Source organism: Pseudonaja textilis, chromosome 1 (genome assembly GCF_049901715.1).
Source record: "Pseudonaja textilis isolate UNSWEBS1 chromosome 1, rPseTex1.2, whole genome shotgun sequence".
NCBI lineage: Eukaryota > Metazoa > Chordata > Lepidosauria > Squamata > Elapidae > Pseudonaja > Pseudonaja textilis.
The window spans coordinates 222,231,519-222,242,119 of record NC_141990.1 but is presented as its reverse complement, the minus strand read 5'-3'; the positions used below and the strand labels follow the sequence as shown (position 1 = coordinate 222,242,119).

At 43.6% G+C, this 10,601-nt stretch overlaps 1 long non-coding RNA gene across 1 annotated transcript; it reads left to right on the top strand.

The window, feature by feature from the left end:
• Nucleotides 1-455: 455 nt before the first annotated feature.
• Nucleotides 456-6,623, top strand: LOC148128037 (uncharacterized). The gene is made up of 3 exons (XR_015741322.1): nucleotides 456-589; nucleotides 3,863-3,969; nucleotides 6,143-6,623. It is a non-coding gene; the product is annotated as an uncharacterized LOC148128037 (long non-coding RNA).
• The last annotated feature ends 3,978 nt before the right edge of the window (nucleotides 6,624-10,601 follow it).

Genomic DNA, 10,601 nt, shown 5'->3' with positions numbered 1-10,601 from the left:
TCGCTTCACTGGCATCCTGCCATAAAATGAAAGGGAGGGGAAGGCACTTGGGAAGGTAAGGAACGGGCATAGGAATGATCAGGAAAAGGGGAAGGGCATGACAGTGTTAGATCATGGGTAAGGAAGACGCGGGAAACTCAGCTCATCCCTCTTCTTTTATTTCGTTCTTACAGAACTGAAAATTGCAGCTGCAGCAGCTCCTTTTACAACAGAGCTGACCGCAGCTTCAACCAGTGACGCCTGTTCAAATTCCTGCTCCCATGAAACAACCAATCAATGGTGAGTATGCTAATATCTAACACCCTTCCCCACTTGTCTGGGCTCACCCAATCCCGTCCCGCCTAGATACACAGTCACGCAAATAGGTGAGGCTCTTATGGGTGCGACTGGACCTGCACAGTTGCTGTTTGTTCCTCGCGCTGTTCAGTTGTATTTATTGTTCCTCCTGTTCTCCCCATTGAAACCTCCTGGAACCTTCTGGCTGGGGCGGCCATTTTGTCTCCACTAGAGGCTGCCCTTTCAACTCCTCCTGTTGACTCCTCCTTGGGTTGTTCCTGTCTGGCTATGCTGACTCACCGATGGATCACAGGTATGTCCTTGCTTCCTTTGTTCGGTGCTGTCGTTAATTGTAGAGGGCATGCCTCGTTAGCTGTAAGGGGCTGTTCTGTTTGGTTGTTTGATTGGGAGGGGTCTCCCACCTCCTCTCTATTTGATTGGGAAGGGTCCCCCACTCTCTGCTTATGTTGGTTTTTTGTGAAGGGTCTCCCCCTTCTTCCTTGCTCGTGTCTGTGTTTTCCCTTTCCCCTCTTTCCCCCCTATCTCCCCAAAGTATGCACCCTTTCAACATCAATAATTCCAATTGTCTGTTTCTGAATGGTTTGGTGTCTTTGGCTGCTTCTGCCTCTGCCCAACCCTCCCCCACCCAGTTCAATATTCGCGCCAGAGTTTTGTCTTTTGTGGTTGCTCTCACGATGTCAGCTGCTGTCACCAGTGTTTTCTCGAGAGTCTCTATCAGGAGCATGGAAGTGGCTGGCGCTGGGTCCTCATCCAGGTTGAGCAGGGGGCATCGGCTGAGTGTGTCAGTATGATCTATTTCCTTCCCAGGCCAGTATTTTAAGTCATAGTCGTAGGCGGCTACGAACTCTGTCCAACGCGTCATCCTAGGTGACAGGATGTTTGGGGTGGCTCTGTTTCCTGTGATGATCCCCAATAGAGGCTTGTGATCGGTGACCAGGGTAAACTTCCTTCCGTAGTTGTATTCATGAAATCACTTGATTCCGGTGACTGTGGCTAGTGCTTCTTTATTGAGTTGACTATAATTCCATTCCAGTTTGGACAATATTTTTGAATAAAAGGCTATGGGGGCTTCTTTTCCATCCGGTAGTATGTGGCTGATTATTGCACCTACCCCAAATGGTGATGCGTCGCAGATTAGGACTAATGGTAAGGTCTCGCTGTACTGGATTAGCACGCGGTCTGATGTGATTATATTTTTTATTCTTTGGAATGCAGTTTCTTCCTTTTGCCCCCAGGTACAAACTGCCTTCTTGTCAAGCAGTCTGTGAAGTGGCTCCGCAACTGTCACCTTCTGTGGTAAAAATATATTGTAAAAGTTAATAAGTCCCAGGAAGGTTTGCAAGTCTATTTTGTTTGTTGGCCTGGGGGCTTCTTTGATTGCTTTAATTTTGCTCTCTGTGGGGTGAATCCATTCCATTAGGTAGCCCAGGAATTCTACCTTGTTGGCTGCTAGTTGGCATTTTTCCTTTTTTACCTTTAGCCCCACTTCTTTGAATCGGGTTAGGCCTTCCCTTAGGCGTTCTTGCAATTGTCCTTTATCCTTTGCTGATATGAGGACATTGTTGAAATAAGGCACCACCTCATTTAGCCCTTTGTAGTAGGCATTCCATGAGGCTCTAGAATAGTCCCGGGGCTATGCTGACCCCGAATTGTAAACGCTTGCATTTGAATGCCCCTCTGTGCAGTACGATTGTCGGGGCTTCTGCTGTCTCAGAGTCTACTGGTAATTGTTTGTAGGCTTTGAAAAAACCTTCCCCTGCCCCAGGGAATGTAAAAGGTGTTGTACCACTGGGACGGGGTACCTGCTTTGCTGTAGGGCGTGGTTCAGGGTGGCCTTATAGTCAGCACAGATGCACATGGATCCATCTGGCTTTACTGGGGTGACGATAAGGGTTTTCCATTTTGCGTGGTCTATGGATTCGAGGATCCCCTGGGCAATGAGCTTATCTAGCTGCTCATCTATTTTAGGTTTAAGTGCGAAGGGGACCTGCCTCACCTTTAGTCTTATTGGGGCTATTGCAGGATCTAGTTTAAATGAGATGGGGGACTTCAAGTACTTGCCCAATTTTCTGTTGAAGATGTCCTGGAATTCCTCCATCAGGTTGTCTTCCCATTCACTCTCGGTGATGCTGTGTATTCCTGTGACTTCCATTCCCAGCGGTTTAAACCATTCGAGCCCCATCAGACTTGGCCGGTCCCGGTCGACTATGGTTAATGGCAGGAATCTGGAGTAGTTTTTGAAGGTCACTCGGAATTTCCCTATGCCTATGATGGGAATCTTGTTCTCTTGATAGTCCTTTAGGGTTAGTCTCTGTTTGCTCAGCTGATCTTTGGTTAGGCTGGGGCTTAGTTGTTTGATGATGTCCCAGGATACCATCAACAGGTATGATCCGGAATCCACTTCCATCTGGCATTTCTTATTCTCTATGGTAACTTGGATGTGGACCTTCCACGTGTTTGTTGTGCTGGAGTGTCCCACCTTCACTGTCTGGTACACTTCACTTTGTATGGAGGCCAATTTGTTTTTCCACCGCCTCCAGCTGAATTGGCTCCATTGGCTCTTGGGTTGGTTTTCTCTGCTCTGTGGAGGTGTGTTCTGTCTCTGTCTTCTGGTGTGGGGTTTCAATGCTTGGCATGACTTCACGATGTGTCTCCACCAGTTGCAATGCTGGCAGATGGCATCGCAGAAACGGTATTCTGATCGGCGGTGGTTTCCCTTGCATCCCGCACACCAGAAGTCCTTTCATTTTCCATCTTGGCTTCTCTGGTTCCATTCTGAGCGGAGTTGGTTAATTTCCTCATCGTTGTCATCTGTGTCAGACTCAGATTCGATGTCCTTGTGGTGGATGGTGGCAGCTTCTTTCGGTGGTGGCTGTAGTGCCTTGTTCATTTTCCTTTTGGTGGCAGAGGATTTCTGGGATGCTTCCATGGTCGATGCTTCCTTGATGGCCTCTTTTAGGGTTATTTTGGGTTTCATCAGGAGTCAGCTCTGTAGGGTTAGGTCTCAAAGTCACAGGACTATACGATCCCTCATCGCCTCGTCCACATTTAGGAACTCACATGGTCCGGCGATGTCCCTCAGGTTTGTGACGAAATTGTTGATGCTCTCTTCGTCCTTCTGGTCTCTCTGGTAAAATTTGTGCCTCTTGATTAGCCAGGATATTGGCGGGGTGTAGTGGGTCCTCAGGATCCTCTCCAGGTCCAGCCAGGCCATAGTTTTCATGTCACTGGGTGCTGATAGTGCTTTGGCCATTTTGAAAATGGCGGGTCCACAGTGTGTGAGGAAAACAGCTCGCTTCCTCTGTTCCAAAATGTTCATGAGGTCACCTCCTTCGAGGAACATGTAGAATCGGTCAACGTACGATTCCCAGTCTTCGGTTATGGGGTTGAACGGTGCAGGTGGCATGTTGGTTCCAGCCATTTCAGATTCTTCTTGGTTCAGTTGCCATGTGCTCGCTGGTCCCGTTTCATCTCAGTATCCCACCCTCATCGCCAGTGTTAGATCGTGGGTAAGAAAGATGCAGGAAACTCAGCTCGTCCAACTTCTTTTATTTTGTTCTTACAGAACTGAAAAATTGCAGCCATGGCAGCTCCTTTTACAACAGAGCTGGCCGTAGCTTCAACCAGTGACGGCTGTTTAAATTTCCATTCCCGCGACACAACCAATCAATGGTAAGTATGCTAATATCTAACAGACAGGGTGACAGGAACCAGAGGTGTTGATCTGGGCTAAATCAGCCGATCAAGGATGAAGCCTGAGAATAGAATGCAAAACTGTACACCAGAGAGGTACCACCAACCTTCAAATCGTTTCCAAAATATCAAAAAGAAATATTATTGGACACTGATGGATTGGTCAAGGGGGGGAAGGCCAGAGGAATGGGAAAATTGCAAACTTTGCATGGGAATACTCAGATCCAGCTTTGCTTTTGCTGTAACCGCTTGACTTTAGTAAAAGAATTGTCTAAATCGGGACAAGCCTGACATCAGGCTAGAATCTGGGAGACCATGAATTAAACTGCAGGGACTAATTCAGCCAGTCTCCAGGAGACAATGCTGGTCTGAAGGCACATATATAAGTAGTCCTCGACTTACTTCAATTGAGCCCAAAATTTCTGTTGTTAAGTGAGACATTCGTTAAGTGACTTTTGCCCCATTTTACGATCTTTCTTGCCACAGTTATTAAGTGAATTGCTGCAGTTGTTAAAGTTTGTAACAGAGTTGTTAAGTGAATCTGGCTTCTCCATTGACTTTGTCTCAGCCTGTCCCAGCTCCAGACCTAAACCAGGAAGGAAAACGCCACACGCATGCAATCTAATTGGCTTTATTTAGCTGGACTTGGGCATGCACTGAGCTCTAGCTGCAAAACTGCACCATGCAGAGATGTAAGGTCAGCGCTGGGAGCTTCTGCCTCCCAGCACATTTTATCCAAGCGGGCCATGCCCTCTCCTCAGCTCCTCGGCTCTGGCCTTGCCCTGCAATCAACTGCATGTTCCCTGGGCCGGAACAGCTGTTCGTTGCTTGCTGCTCTGAACAGCTGCTTGCCTCGCGCCGCCACACCCTCCCCAGCACAGCTGATGGTCGGGTGGTCACCCTGCCAGTCTGTCTTCACCGCCCCCACAGTCATCACCCCCCCAGCACCAGTGCATTGTTGCTGCTCCCAGGCTTATGACACGCCCCCATCACCAGTGCTCCATCCCACCCTGTCATGGCAAACCCTGAACTTCCAGGTTTGACCCTTTGCTTGTCAGAAGGTTTCAAAATGTGATCACATGACCTTGGGACATAGCAATGGTCAAAAGTATGAACCAGCTACTAAGGATCTGAATTTTGGTCACGTGACCATATGGGGATGCCTCATAGATGTCATAACTTTCAAAAACACTCATAAGTCACTTTTTTCAGTGCCGTTGTAACAGTCATTAAATGAACTGCTGTACATCGAGGACTACCTGTTTATAGGGATATCTGGCTAAAATACCATTAAAAGAGAACCATACACAATGTATAGTCTTAACTAATAAGTAACTAATATTTGGTTACAACAAAAATGGTCTTTTTTGTTAATACTGCCTGTGCAGTTTCAGGCAGTAGTGCTATTTTGGGCAGGATCTCTTAATTTCCCAAGAGGCCAATATGGCTGTTCAAAGTCAAAGAGAAGGTTCTTTATAGTACAGAGTCTGGATGTGGTAAGGAGAGCAAACTGGGGCCTCATAGTTGTTTGAAAGGCCATCAGGACAGGGAAAGCAGGACAGCAAAGGGATTACTCCATGGATGGCCAAAGTTGGGGTAAAGAATTGGTAATGGCAACAATAATTGACAACTTTCCTCAGAGAGTGTAGGAAAGGCAGTATCATATATTGCACTAATAGGATTGGTTTGGCTTGACTTGGCATGTTGGGAGAACCTAACCAGTTGTAGTTTGTTTAATAAACTATGGCTGAGCAAACTAGCACGATGCATGAACTCAGAGAGACCTCTTTCAAAAGGAAGATAAAGGTAAAGGTCCCCTCGCACATATGTGCTGGTCGTTTCTGGCTCTAGGGGGTGGTGCTCATCTCCGTTTCAAAGCCAAAGAGCCAGCATTGTCTGAAGATGTCTCCATGGTCATGTGGCCAACATGACTAAATGTTGAAGGCACACAAAATGCTGTTACCTTCCCATCAAAGTGGTCCCTATTTTTCTACTTGCATTTTGACATGCTTTCAAACTGCTAGGTTGGCAGAAGCTAGGACAAGTAATGGGAGCTCACTTCGTTACATGGTGCTAGAGACTTGAACCGTCGAACTGCTGACCTTTTTTTAAAAAAAAAAAATAACCTTAATTAATTTTACAATTAAAACAGACAAACAACACATACATAAATGTGAAAGAGAAAAAAGAAATAAAGAAGAAAAAGTGAAAAAGAAAATTCAGGAGACAATTAAAAACCGTTTCATCCTCGACAGTTTGTGGGACCTTCTTTTCAACCTTATTTTGTACCCTCTATACAATTATTCCTTGTGCAAATATATACGATTATAACCTATTTTCTTTTGCCCTTTGTTGTTTACTTGATCTTTGTTCCATCCATTCGTACCAGCAGTTCCAGCTGTCATAATACATCGATGTATCTTTTCCTTTTAATGCCAAAGTTAATCTGTCCATCTCTGCACAGTTTGCTATTTTTTGAATAATCATTTCCTCTGATGGAATATGAGGTTGTTTCCAACATTGTGCAAAGGCCAGTCTGGCCGCTGTCAAAATATGTATTGTTGTGTATTTTACTTTTTTTTAGAGTTCTTTATTAAAAATCCCTAATAAAAAGAATTCTGGTTTAAATTCAATCTGTTCTATTGTCATTTCCTCTAACCATTTTCTAATTTTCTGCCAATATTTTTGAGCCTCTATGCAAGACCACCACATATGGAAGAAAGTTCCCTCCTTTTTTTTACATTTCTAGCAATTCAGACTCACGTTGGGGCGCATTTTCACTAAACTTGAGGGGGGAAGGTGCCATCCGTAAAACATCTTGTAGGCATTTTCCTTGTAAGCTGCTGATTTTGTAATTTTGTTGTTTCTACTCCAGACATTCTCCCATTCTATTAAGGTAATGCTGAGTCCTATATTCCTACTTCAGGCTATCATATTCCCTTTGACAATTTCTTCTCTAATTCTGCCTCTAGTAAATAATTATAAAATTTTGTTTTTGTTTTTTAATCTGGGCCTAATAGAATTTTATCTAGTTGCTGGAGTTTATTATTGATTCCAAATTCTTTCTTATCCTGTTTGTATCTACTCTGAATTTGAAGATAATACCCATCTATCAATTTGTACTCCCTGATCTTGAAGATCTTGCCACAGTTTCAAATTTCCTTGTGCATCCAATAAGTCCTTACATTTAATCATCTTAGTAATATCCAAATTATTTGGGTAGATCATTGCTTCCATTGTTGAAATCCAGATTGGTATATTTAAATAATGGAAACTGCTGACCTTTCTGATTGACACGCTCAGTGTCTTAGCCACTGAGCCACCACATCCCCAATTTTTTTTAGATATTTAATTTTTAAAATATTATGCAGTATCTTCCCCAAAGGAAGATATTGTGCAATAATAGGATATTCATCAGCAGAGAACATCTAGCAGATAGTATAGAATGTGATAATAGATCATTGCTTCCAAAATTCCCATATATACCACCCAATGAAACATATTCAGATGTACAAGGACTTTCAAGTCATTACCTGACAAGCTGCCAAGACAGGAAGCTGATAATTTTGCTCGTGATAAGTTACAAGTTGGGGATATTCAACTCTCTATCTAGTTAAAAAGTCATGCTAAGATATGTGTTCTTCTAACACTCTTTCTAATCTGTGGCCACGTAAGTCTCGATCGCTGTTTCTTTCCAACTCATCTTTGAGAACAACCGTAAATCAAAACACAATCCTTTAGGATGGGGGAGACAGATAAGAGATGATGAACCTGTGACACAGCATGTTGTTTCAGGTGACATACCAGCAGACTCAAGTTAGGCATTTTGGGAATTTTTGACACGCCAAGCCCAAAAGGTTCACCATCACTGACTTAGACTTGAATTTCAATCATCTCTAATTAGCATCATCAGTGGCTTTATGTTATAACAATTGCATAATACATCTGGTGAGTACCAATTTGCCTATCACTGCTGTAAGGGGTGAAAAAAAACCCTCCAATTCGTCTATCTCTATCTTCCCAGTTTTACATGATTTTATAGAGAGGGCATTTGAGGTATCTTGTTATTTAATCAGTACTTACCTCAGCAAACAGTTGGGTAAGGCCACCACAGCCCTACCGCCAATAGTGAACATGTTGAACAAACCTCCTTGAACAAACCTCCATGATAAAGGATTGCCTTCTCTGGCCATTTGCAGACTCCCTGAATTGAAACAACCTGTTTATTGGATAGCAATAAAATAAAACGGATCCACCCTTTTGCTTCATTTCTACAGGCCACATTAGACAAGGTAAATGAGATTTTCAGTCACTTCTGTTTTTTCATACATCTGTCTGCACTCACAAATTTGGATACACTTGTACGGTGTTGTTTTTTTTTTTTTTCTATGATGCTACAAAGTGTATATAAGCATATATAACAAATCAGACGTGGATCTTCTCCTTCTTAAGAATTTGGATAAATAATGAAAGAGGTAAAAAATGCAGAGAGTAATGTCAGTAGCATGGTCCGTTTTCATGTCTCTTTCCATGTTGATTCATAGTCATGACTGTGGGGTTTTCCACTCCTTCATTTTTAGTGACACCTGTATTTCAGATGTTAAATCTCAAGACCAGGGAAAATTGCTCTCATAGTCCTCACTCATCCTGATACACAAGTCCAATGGGACCATCAGTACTGACCCGATACACTGTATTTTCTATGTTCATATATCTTCTTTATCCCCTTCTTGACATACCATAAGTAGCAAACCAATGGTGGGATTCAAAATTTTTTACTACTGGTTCTGTGGGCATGGCATGGCTTGGTGGGCGTGGCAGGGGAAGGATACTGCAGAATCTCGATTCCCTCCCCACCCCACTAACCTGCTTTCCAGCTCCGTTCTCCTGGGCAGGGCAACTAAAGAAGATCCAGCCAATCAGCTGGGACTCAGGAGGCAGAGAATAGATGGGGGAGGGGCCAGCCAGAGGTGGAATTTGCCGGTTCTCCGAACCACTCAAAATTTCCATTACCGGTTTTCCAGAACTGGTCAGAACCTGCTGAATATACCACCTCTGTAGCAAGCCAAGGAAAGGCCAAATTTTTGACCTTGAGAGACGATGTGGGGCGAGGTTCCATTTTGGTAGCTGTGTCATACATGAGACTTTTCCCTTAACAGCTTTGCATTTCTAGTCATTCACCATTTAGGGAAAGCAATTCCCAAACACCGGTGTGAAAGGGGCCTTAGTCTAGTGTTGCAAGAAACAGGGAGCTCCCTCTTCTCATTCTCTCCTTGTCCCTCCCTCCGCCTCTGGCTGCCACTCCATTAACTCCTCTGGGATCAGTCGATAGCAGCATAATTGTTCCCTGCTAAAACGCATTCCCGCTGTTTAGAAAGGCTAATCCAGAAGCTGCAAAGGTCAAGTGCTGACATTTCCCAGTGCGATTCCTAATGCAGAGATACAGCCATTAGAGTGGGGTGGGGGAGGAAGCCCCAAAGGAATCAGCTCCACAGATGGGTGCCATAAGCATGCAGGGAATATTTTTCACTCTGTAGTTCTGGGAGCAACAACCTGCTTCTCGCAGGCTCTGACAAAAGTTCTCTATGCTCCAGGAAAGTGTTTCTCAATCTTGGAAATTTTGAGCTTTGCGGACTTCAACTCCCAGAATTCCCCAGCCAGCGATGACTGGGTGAAGTTCTGGGTGAAGTTCCGAATGCTGGTGAAGGTAGCGAAACACTGCTCTAGGAAAATTGAACTATGCTTAGTATTTGGCCATTTGGGTTACTAAAGAGGAGATGATGATGGTGATGATGATGATGATGATGATGATGATGATGATGATGATGATGATTCATCGCACAGTCAGCCAGATGTTCAGACTGGGTTTGGCATTTTTGTCTACCTATCGAGTCCTTACCGAGGACCTGGGATAGGCATATGTGGATGTTTGATGGTGTTACAGATATCTGTTGTTCCAAGTAAAGCTGCCTTCTGCAATTGACTGATGGCAGATTTTGTCAATGCCGATGGTGTTCAAGTGGTGCTCCGCTTGTTTTGGGACTGCACTATTGGTACTACCCTTGCTTGCCTTTGCCATAGCCGTTCTATTTCTATTTGTAGGTCTCTGTATTTTGTTATCTTCTCCAGTTGTTTCTCTTCTCTTCTGCTGTCTCCAGGCACCGCCACATCCACTATCCAGACTTTTTTGTATTATTATTATTATTATTATTATTATTATTATTATTATTATTATTATTATTATTATTATTATTATTGATAAGCCTGAGTGTCTAATCTCTGTTCAAATGCCTAATTTGTCTTAGGAATGTTTTCTTTACCTGATGTTCCTTCTAAACATATTGAAGGAACATTGGATGTGATTCCATCACATTTTACCATAAAGCTAGAAAATAAATGATCAGCCACACCTATAAATACTATTGGACTTCGATTTCAAGGGCACAAAATACCTTCCTGACAATAATTCAAGATCAGCAGCTCCATCAGTACCACTGAAATACTGCTTTATAAATAACTATTCTTTGGTACATTTATTTGTTTGATAATTTAAGAAATTGATCTACCCAAGAAACTCCAAGGGGTGGACAGAACTCAGAACCATTTATAGG